General features: G+C 35.1%; 1 protein-coding gene across 1 annotated transcript in view; it reads right to left on the reverse strand.

Annotated features, from left to right (window-relative positions):
- LOC149783063 (sacsin-like) overlaps nucleotides 1-4893 on the reverse strand; it is a 51267-nt gene extending 46374 nt beyond the window's left edge. The window contains exon 1 of the mRNA XM_089933338.1: nucleotides 4646-4893. The gene's annotated coding sequence lies outside the window, so the exon portion shown is untranslated. The remainder of the gene's footprint in view (nucleotides 1-4645) is intronic.
- Nucleotides 4894-11501: the final 6608 nt, after the last annotated feature.

The following is an 11501-nucleotide window of genomic DNA, read 5'->3' on the forward strand; positions in this document are numbered from 1 at the left end:
GTTGAATGTGTAGTACTAACAAAGGAACATGTATCGTTTGTTCACGTCCGTTGAATGTGTAGTACTAACAAAGGAACATGTATCGTTTGTTCACGTCCGTTGAATGTGTAGTACTAACAAAGGAACATGTATCGTTTGTTCACGTCCGTTGAATGTGTAGTACTAACAAAGGAACATGTATCGTTTGTTCACGTCCGTTCAATGTATAGTACTAACAAAGGAATATGTATCGTTTGTTCAAGTCCATTCAATGTGCATATCCTTGAACAAGTGATACGTAACTAAACGAATTCTCCAGTTGTCATATGCAGATCAAAAGACAGCGATTGGTGGTGGCAGTCTTAGGAGTAATGAACAAAAAATGAGTCACTATGGGAAGAGGTTGCTACATGCAGATGTTCGCTAGACTAGATTTTACTGTGAACATACATACATGCACGCACGCACGCACGCACGCATACATACTTCCTTCTAACATCATATTTACAAAATTCCACTGTACCACACATATACATGAACCATTATGTTACGTGATTCATCAGAAGTTCATATGAATTAACGTAGATCGTTTTGCCTTAGTAAATTGGCGACACAAAAAATATAATTTAAATTTCTTCATCCCCCGACCAACACCCATTCCCATTTTCATTTGTTTTAACCTTGCTTCCAATATTTCTGACAGAATATATCCTACGGATAAAATAATGGTTCACCTGAACGTCTCAAATTATAAGATGTCGCCTAAAGTCAGGATTTGTCTTTATAGATATATTTGCATTGAGCAATATACTGTATCCTACATAAGGCATTGGTTTTGTGAAATAACCCAAAAAGAAAAGTAATAATATTAAGCAAAATGCGCCATGCATTGAATGTCCAGCGATTCATGATGACGCTGCTTTTTTTTGTACCAGCCTTCAGCATATAGTAATTGTACAGAAACGTTTAAGTTAAGTAGAGCATCAAATACAGATTTACAACCTTCAAATTGTTAACACCTTATATTAATTTTGATGACGTGATAAAGATGCGACAATTTATTGTTGCTAATTTTGTTATTCTTGTTGTTGGATTGTTTAGCAAACTGAACTTTGGACTTACAACATGCCAGTAATTAACCTGAAATTTATGTTAAGCTTCATGATATTTAATTACCATTCCTCGGAAATGCAAGTCTGACTACCATCTCGTACCCATCTCCTGAATCTCGCATGTATACATACATTCGCCAGTTCCTCTCACTCCCGATTTAATTCAGGCAGGTAAATTTTAATCGCATTTCGCCGTGTCTCCATTTAATTGAATTCATTTCTCTACTTTACCAAGCCTATATGAGTAGACAGTATGTAAGAATAAACTAACATGGTAATCATGGTAATAAGTATAAAATATTTCACTGCAATTACTTGCATTATACTTATTTGAATTATGAACATTGAATTATACTAAATGACGTTTGAAGCAATGTTATTATCACACACACACACACACACACACACACACACACACATATATATATATATATATATATATATATATATATATATATATATATATAATTTTCATTCGAAATCTGTACCATTATATGTGTTGACGTTTGTTTTAACTAACGCATCTACCAATTTTAGGAGATATAAGACTACCAGCTAAGAAGTTATTTAAATGTCATAGAAAACTGCAATAACTCTCTGACCTCGCACAAGGCGAAAAATCAATTTCCCAAACTGTTGTACACATTTGCAATCCGTTCCAAATCATTTCAAAGTGTTAGTCTATATTTAGAACGCAGCAGAATGAGTTCAATATTAGTTACACGAAGCCTTGCACATAAGCACCCACTGACAACAATTGTTTATTGTTTTCTTTATTATTATTATTTTTGGCCCTAAAGATGATGCAACTGTATTACTTACTTCAGTCAAACAGGATCACATCTTTTCCGCTTTTCATTTAAAAACCGCGTACGTGAAAATATTAATAATGCCTGCAGTATGTAGAACAAAACGGATGTATGTGCTACTTAAAAGTACTTATTTTCCTCTCGCCTGTCATGCCGATGTATAAATATATGTATGCAATATTAGCCCTGGGATAAACACCAGGATATGGGCTTATTCTTGATTCTGGGTAGCATTTGTGACGGTGGTGAAGAAAGAAAATTTCTTTATTAGCATATAAACTGATTCCCAAAATAAAGCATAAGTTGAGTTGCAGAAGGTGGAAATAATGTATCGTCTCCGATTCCTGCCAAAATAGTGAAGCCCTTTAAAAAATAATTACAATTCCTGACATCATGAAAGCTGATTTACCTAGATCTCGTAGAATGAGACATGACACACTGTCTATGGTTTGTCATTCGAAAGGTACGTTTTAGCGAGATGCGTGCGTGGATTTGGGGAAAAGTACGTAGTTTTCATCAGCAAATTTGTTTAACTTGACGGAAAGGGGTCAATAATATCTGAAGAAAAAAAATACCACCAATAGTGTTGTTAAAAATATAAAGAAGAAATGGAACTTACAGGAATGGCAGCTTTGGCCTTTAATAAAGTTATTTCAGATTGCAAATATTGGACATAACAGTTCTCTTAAGCATGTATTCTTTAGCTCAGTATTGTGGTTCTTTAATCTGGTGGATATATTAGGACAGAATTTTTCAGTACAAGTAACAAGATTGAAAATTCCTTTAAATTGTGTTAAGAGTAAGTTTTGATTAAATTGTATTAGAAGTAAATTGATAAGTCATATTGGAAGTAATCTTCTACTAAAATATATTGAGATTTAATCCATTTATTCGTATCCTACTATTCAACAATTATTGCGCTATTATGATCAAGTACGAACCGTCTATACATACATTTCCCTTGTATCCTAAAGTCGGCACACAAAGAAAAATTACATGTAAGTACCGCATTGCGGAAACCTAAAAAAAAATCATAAGCTGTTACTAATCGCGCTGACGTTGTAGAGATGTCTGTCTAATGACGTACATAGATCTAGACGATAATCTGTAAGAGACTACGAAGCCTCACTTTGAGTTTCTGGCCATCGCAAGGAGCTAGGAGCGCGCCATATTTGGCGTTGTCTACAGAAACTGGTATAAAAACCCCAGCCACGGGCCGACACCAGTTTTGCTGGCCAGAACCTCAAACAGGCTTTGTCTTTGCAGGTAAGATTATGATCTATGTACAGTTTTTCATAGTATAAGACGTTTTTAGTGTTATAAGAATTTTTAGTGCTGAGATGTTAACCTAACATCAGTATGTTTAAACATTAGATAATTTTAATATTTCTTTGCTATTCTTTAATATAATGTATCGGAAAGTTTAATTGTTTGAAGAACTCATATTTACTTATATTTATATTATTGATTATAGTAAAAGCAACGTTCGCTACCAACTTCATACTCAGTAATAGTTAATTTAGAAATAAAATACTCTTTAAATAATAGAGTTTAATATGGTGACATTTTAGAATTAATTCAGTAAAATATATTTCAATTACGGTATTAGTCTGAAATATTGAATTTTAGATTCTTTTGCTATCAAGAATTTATTCGATATTTAATTATCTGTATTACATTCTAAAAAGGCAGTTGTTGTACAAGTATGATGTTGGTAAGTGAAAGAATATCGTAGTTTTATATGTATTTCTTATATCCGAAAATTGAGCTTGTTGTAGTTTGATATTGAAATGTAAGTTTATATGTTGAGTATTTCAATAAAGTTTTGCTAGCCAGAAACTCAAGCAGGCTCTGTCTTTTGCAGCTCGATCCCGAGTACCTTCAATTCCCCAAGAATGTAGTCACGTCTTCATCATCGAGTGACACTTACATCAAATGACTTGAACTTCCTTTCTTTTCTCTCTCTCTCTCTCTCTCTCTCTCTCTCGGAATTGAGAACGGATTGACTTAGAGTTTACGAAACAAATCTTCACATAAAAGCTGGTGAAGAAACTCTTTTCGTAAAAGATATACGCAGATTCATTTGAGTCTGTTAGGGTCCTGTAGATGACTCGAAGAAAGAGTTTTTTACAAGACGATGGGTATCATTAGCATAGTAGAGCCGTCAGAATTATTATTTTTTATTTACGATGGAACTTCTTTGTGTGTATGTGCTTTAATGATCATGTTCTAGTCTTAAAGTTTAAAAAAAAAATATTTGATGCTAAGGACAGAGTTATCGATATTGTTCCCAATCCTGACTTATAACACGGTTAGAATATACCCCTCCCTCCTTCCCCAGAAGGTCATGTCAATCGTTATCTCACTGTCTTCCAGTGCTTTCCTTACGGTTCTATGAGAATATGCCGTTATTAAGAATTTAAAGAAAACCTGTAATCATGGCGGCATAATGGAGAGGGAGAGAGAGAGAGAGAATTCTTTTCAACTCTAATATATTTCTCTCTAAAAATCTTTAAAATTTATCCTTCATAATCAGAAAGTGAGAAATGAAAAGCTGTTCTAAAGTGGAAGCCATTCCTAGCCATGATCAGTAACAATACGTCGTCAGCATATTTCTGCATGCGCTGCAAACCATCTCTATGTCATACTCAGATGCAATACAGAGAGAGACAGACAGACAGCAAACAGAGAGAGACAGTGAGATACAGAGACAGAGACAGAGAGAGAGACAGAGAGAGAGAATACCTTTGAGTTCTTTGTGTGTCGCTATACTTGGCAATGGGGTGGTTAACACGCAGTATGTCGGATTCAATAGAACTATGGCCTTTTGTATCACGCCTTGATTAACTGACGAATACGTGAATACTTACTTTGCACATTGCTTCGCGGAAGTAAAATAGAAAGTAGAAACATTGACTTGCGCAAATCGATAGACCGTCCTGATAATTTAAACAGCGTTTTCTCGCGCATGTTCAAATAAAAGTAGATATCGAAGGCCTTGTATGTACACTTGTGCATATATAAGGACTGATTGACACAAACATGGAAGAGTGGATTAATAGACTGCACTTCACATGCAATAGAATATAAAACGGTTTACGTACTGAGAGACATTAAAGGCAGACAAATGGACATGCAGACGTGATGGTTGGAACAGACGGACAGACAGGAATACCGGCAATCAACCATACTAACAGAAACCCAGCCACTCTTTCAAACACAGGCGTTAGAAAGAGTTCGTACTTGGACTTACTCTGCATTGTTAAAAACATAAATTACTAGTCCAACCGAAATTAGGACTGACAGAAAAAAGGACGGACGAATTAATAAACCGCAAGTAACAGACAATACGATTAGAAATGACTAATGTTCAGGCAGAAAGATGGAAAGACAGACAGAAGCACAGACACAACAGGTATAGAGGAATATATAAACAGATACTCATTTAACTCGTTCATTATCAAGTTTAAAAAAGTCAGACAAAAGCCGCTAACAATATTTAATAGAATAATTAAATTGTTCAGATTGTATACTACACAGTATGCAGTATAATATATATATATATATATATATATATATATATATATATATATATATATATATATATATATATATGTGTGTGTGTGTGTGTGTGTGTGTGTGTGTGTGTGTGTGTGTGAGAGAGAGAGAGAGAGAGAAGTAAGAGATATTCATCAGAAAAAGCAGCCTGTATCAAATTCATTAAACTATGAACTGCACTGAAATTTTTTTTGTAGAAATGCAAGCAAGGTACGTGAACTATAAATGTTGACTAATTAAAGAATATTTCACTGTAACCCTGTACCTAGTTCCGTTAAAGTCATAATGACAGAACTCTCTGTTTACATTGACACAACTGGAATCTAAAAACGGACAGTTTATTATACATATATTCTCTTATATACATTGCCCTTACGCAACCTGCTGTATACAAATGACCTGTCTGGATATTTCAGAAATAGAAAAAAAAAATTACATGTAGAAATAGCACACAATACAAAAAGACATACAAAAGCATCTTTATTGAAGCTAAAGCATTTCCCAACGGCATGAAACAAACTACAAAATAATCGTCTGTGGTGAGTATTCGCTGGAATGGTACATTTAGCAGGTTTGGTTTGGTCTCATGCTCATCTGAATAGTAAGTTAAGGCTAGCATATATAATTGACTAAGCCACGTGGCCAACATATCAACCCGTTTTGACTCAATATCCTTCATTCCAAGCTATAGGCCAGCATATGGCCAAGAAATCAAGATAGATTTAGTCAGAAACTCAATAATCATACACAAAATAAGTACTCTTTCCATGCCTTAGAAGGTAGGTTAAAAGAATGTCAACTGAATTTATGTTTGTAAATTTAGCATGTCCCCACTGCAAACCAGAAAATCTAAATCCATACTGTACACAGCATGGAAAAATGTTAACTAATACTATATGACATGACCACTGAAATCGAGTTATTTACATACACAGGTAAATATGTTTACAGTTGTTGTTGTTGGTGTTGTTCTTTCTGGGTTTAACGCCATTTATCAGTACACGATAAGCTATACATGGCGGCCAGTGTTAATGGTGGAGGAAGAACCCGGGAAAACCCCGGAAATAACAACAGACCCACGAGAAGCTACTGGCAAGTTTTCTCACATACCCACATTGGCTGAATCAGAGACTCGAACCCACGCAGACAGAGGTGAGATGGAGTGATCCGTAACGGAGAGCGCTTTAGACCACTCGGCCACTAGGGGCTTCCTATGTTTGCAGTGTTTCATCTATCTACCGCGAGTGGTCTTTGCTTAAAAAGTAATAACGTTTACTTTTTTTTATTTCAAAACGTACATGTCCAAATTATGTAAACAAACTTACTTTGAACTTCATGTTTTACAAACATCTTGTTTGGCAATCATTTAAAAAGTGTTACGATTTAAATTGTCTTAAAGAAAGCAACAGAAAGAGAAAATTAATAAGTTTTGTGAAATTAAACAATTATTTTGTTTCCCTTGAACACGAAAGTGAAAATTTAAAACGAACTTTAGCACTGAGAATTAAAATATCAAATTATTCTAAACGTTCTATCAAAAGTCCAGATATATTGAGCATTCAATATGAATTCCAGTGGTAATCCCCATGAATTTCAATTTTAAAAGTGCTGATGTACCCATGGCCTGGAATAGTTTTGATTATATATATAACATCATGGACAAAGGCCTATACAAAATACAAATTAAATATACACAACAAAAGACTATTAACTTATGTTTGAATCTTGAGATTATTTACCAACTGGTTTTACTAATCTCAACATTTGATCAATCTGTGCTTCATTGAACAAGAGGTAATGAATGTAACGTACATGTCTGTCTTATACGATTAACCATGATCGAGAACTCTGACCGTAAGACCAATGAATATGTAGGTTTCTTTCTTACTTTATTACGCAAAGTGCAAACCGACCGCAAAGTTTGATCAAGATAACCACTGAATAAGACCGCTTTGGTGGCCTAGTGGTTAGAGCGTCCGCCTCGGAAGCGGGATGTCGTGGGTTCAAACCCCGGCCTAGTCATACCAAAGACTTACAAAAATGATACTAACAGCTGCCTGGCTAGGCGCTCAGCATTGAAAGGTTAGTGTTAGGAATGGTCGGCCCGGTGTCAGGATAATGTGGCTGGGTGAGACATCAAACTTCATGTCTGCGGCATGATACACGAGTGCTAGACATCACTATAAACTGCCACATTGCAGACATCGTAGCGATATTACTGAAAAAAGTTGTTAAAGCTACGTTGCAAATCCTAATCACACACACACACACACACACACACACGCTCGCTCACAGACCACAGAATAACAGTTGTGGAAACAAAACCATTTATATGTGATCCACAATAGCCTTGACCTTTGGCCGATAAGACCAAAATGCTTTTTTCTGCACCTTAAATGCAAACCTTCCACAATTGTGATCAAAATACATGCTCTATACTTGGAGTTATTATACAAAAGCCAACTTTTGCTCATTTGGTTTGAGTGACCTTGAACATTGCCCTCTATATACCAAAGAAACGTTTTCCTTTTTACCGATCGTTTAAGTCGTAATATAATTTGGTGATATAATATGGTCGGTAACTGCAATTCGTCTGCAGAAAGTTACAGTGACCTCGACCTTTGGCACTTTCACCTCAACGTTTTATATTTTTTAGCCAAAGCGCATTCATATCGCAAGCTTGATAACTGGATTTGATGTATAACACGGACGGCTGTGCAGAAATAAAATAGGTAAAAGACGGTCAGACAATATTATGACATAATACTGCTCACCAAATGGCACGTGTATCAAAATTATAAAATGGCTCTGCTGATCTAATTGTGCCGAATCTTAGTAAAACAAGCTTGTCTAATTTGATAGAAGAACGGATGTAAGGCCAATGCCAGATAATGATTCCCAATCCAGATGGAGTAACACAAACTATTAGGTCCAATGTATGAAGCAATGATTAGCCATGTACGCTTGGTTGAAGCTTTGGTGGAGATGGTTGTGGTCAAGTTGACTCGTATTGTAGCAAGAGAGAAACGGGACAGAAAATGGACAAATTACTAATATATAGGAAATGCCTCACATACTGTCAATGACTAATCTATAGGAAATGCCTGCTATATTGTTAATGACTAATCTGTAGGAAATGCTTGCCATATTGTTAATGACTAGCCTGTAGGAAATGCCTGCCATATTGTTAATGACTAGTATGTAGGAAATGCCTGCCATGCAGTCAATGAATAATGTGTAGGAAATGCCAGACACGCTGTCATGATTTATTCTTAGTCCTGTCCATCCATTATTCCCAATCAACTCCTGCCATTCAGAAAGGTCTTGTGTCACCCACAGGACGATACTTTTCATCAGACAGTGTATTAAGGGAAACTGTGTTGTATGTGTAACAGTAGTGGTGATCAACGTTGGTACGCATATACTTCCTTACTTGCCTCATACACTTGTTAACTATAATATCATTAGCAACAACAGAAAGGTGGCCAACATAAAGTAACTATAACAGCTGTTACACTAATTTAACTATTCCTGGATTTGGGGTTTAATATTTTAAAAAGATCGAACTGAATTGTTGTAATCATAAACAAAAACATTACCTTATTTACAAAATGCAAATGCGTTTCGATATTATGTGTTTCAACAAAATTGTGGCAGTCTTTTTAATCTCTCATTTATTTGATTTTGGTATTATTAAATGTGTATGATTCCTCTGGTGATTCAAGGACTTTGGAATATTACATTGAACCGCATGTCATGAAATTATTGTATTATTGTGTACTCAGTGTCTCCTTTTTACATTTATATGGGTTTTGTATAAATCGGTTTTAAAAATTCCTTTCTTATAACTAGGACAGTACCTACACAGTACTATTTCGAAACGGATGATTTCACACTCTGTAAGGGAAATCTTTATGAAAAAGGTGTATTGATCTCAAAATACTCGTTAAATAAGGAATTTGTTTTACAAAGACTTTCATTTACTTTTTCATTTAAATTTAAAGAATAATCCATGTAATTCGTTTGAAATAATATGCTTGTGTGAGTAATTATGTACGCAGTCAAGAAATCGTTTCCGTTGAACCCGGATGTGTTCACGTAACTGGTTCATACCCCGTGTAACCCGTATATTATAATTCTATACGTCCGAGGAAAGTCCAGCCAAGGTCAATAACAGCTGCAAATTGACGGCGAAGTGAAACAAGTTAAAAGGTGAATTAGTTCCAGTGTGCAACTATTAAATGGGTCTAAATGTTGCTTTACCATTGTATTTTACCCTAGTTAGCATTACTGCATTACGGGGGAGAATAAGGGTTTCATATTACCAAATGATCCTTGTAAACTCGGTTGACACAAACGCCGCATTTATCAAAATTACTGTACAATAGCTAGCCATCGCCAGTTTAAACTAATGAAATTATTTGACCATATACACCATTGTTTAAATGTTAATGTTCCTGAACCAAGAATATTTTCAAACAAGAACTAACGTCAGAATGAATAAAATAAAAACAGATTTTTAAAAGAAAAAATTACAATCTTGAAGGGACCAGGACATACGCGTGGGTGTTGCGACGAATGGATAGTTTAAGAGTAGATTAATGCGCGGGAGAACAGATTAGTACGTATATCTACTGAAGAAAATATTATACAAGGATTTCTTTGACATGCAAATATACAAGTACGTTAAGGAAGAGTTTTCAATTTCAAGAGGAAGGGATCGATACTCAATTTATCCTTTTCGATTGGGGACAAAGTACTAGAGCGCCCGGCAATGTTTTTTGAAGTGGGCCATTGCTCTCGCCTGTCAATAATCCAGGCAAGGTTAGAACAAGTATGACTGGGTGTATGGGCGTAATTAGAATATGTACCCACGATTTATTTCTTGTTTTGCACGTACTTTACTTGATACGACTCTATGGTCATAACTCAAGTAAGAGAAAGAAACAAAACCAACAAGTTTATTAAAAATTTGACAACAAATTTTAATTATCAAATTTATAAATGAAAATGAGAAAAGAACTTACGGTATTATCAAGAGAATTCAAGATAATCCTGATAAATTTCTAAGAAAGTCCAAAAGAGTGAAAAGTTCAGTATACATGTCAATTATTTTTACAAATGTTTTTCCTAGCATGCTAAGAGGAAGGAAAGGAGAACACAAAATATGCTTTGTTAATACTGCACATTCCCAGCTACTTCATACAAGAAATTCCTTCTGTCGATTCCTGATATGATGTGATATATGACAACCTTAAATTAGCCAATGATTAGGACAAAAATATCAACCATCTCCAAGGTGAGGATAGTGGAACGAGTATGCAAACATTGCACATTTCACACTGCGTCATCGAAATAATTAGATCTGCGATGGATTTGCGGTTGAAAATGCAGTCATCCAGTGTTTAAATATCATATTAAAATGAAAATACAAAACAGCATTTAATCCTTGGACAGTGAGACGGAGTAACATTTTAGAAGCGCATGAGTTTCAATTCTCTAATGATTAACTTTGTTTCACAGCGCACTGTATAAAATGTTGTAACAGGCAATTTTATTCGTTAAATCTACATGTCAATTTTTTAAAAGTTTTATGTCCATATGTCTAACTCAAACTGACAACCCATTCTCGGGGGCTGATTATAGTGAAATAAACTCCATTGTCAGGCGATCAGCACCTACGTATTATAAGGACGCGAACAGAAGCTCCGAATTTCCATAATTTTGAACAGAATTTTCTCATAGCTGATACTAGTACGAAGGTGTGTGTGTGTGTGTGTGTGTGTGTGTGTGTGCACAAGGCAGTCGTAGAGAGTACGACCAGATAGATACCGAAGGTACTAAAGTTCATATGTACAAAATTGCGAATAAATTAATAGTAATAAAAGTCAGAGCACTGATTTACCTCACGCTGGGAAGATTAATATATAAGTATATTGTATATAAGTCATATTCGTGGCAAAGGTAGGTTCCCGACAAATATACAAAAGTACTTACAAAATAGTATTAAAGGCATTTCAGAGGGAGAAAAACAGTATTAATT

This window comes from Sinohyriopsis cumingii, chromosome 14 (genome assembly GCF_028554795.1).
Source record: "Sinohyriopsis cumingii isolate HCF-2022 chromosome 14, ASM2855479v2, whole genome shotgun sequence".
NCBI lineage: Eukaryota > Metazoa > Mollusca > Bivalvia > Unionida > Unionidae > Sinohyriopsis > Sinohyriopsis cumingii.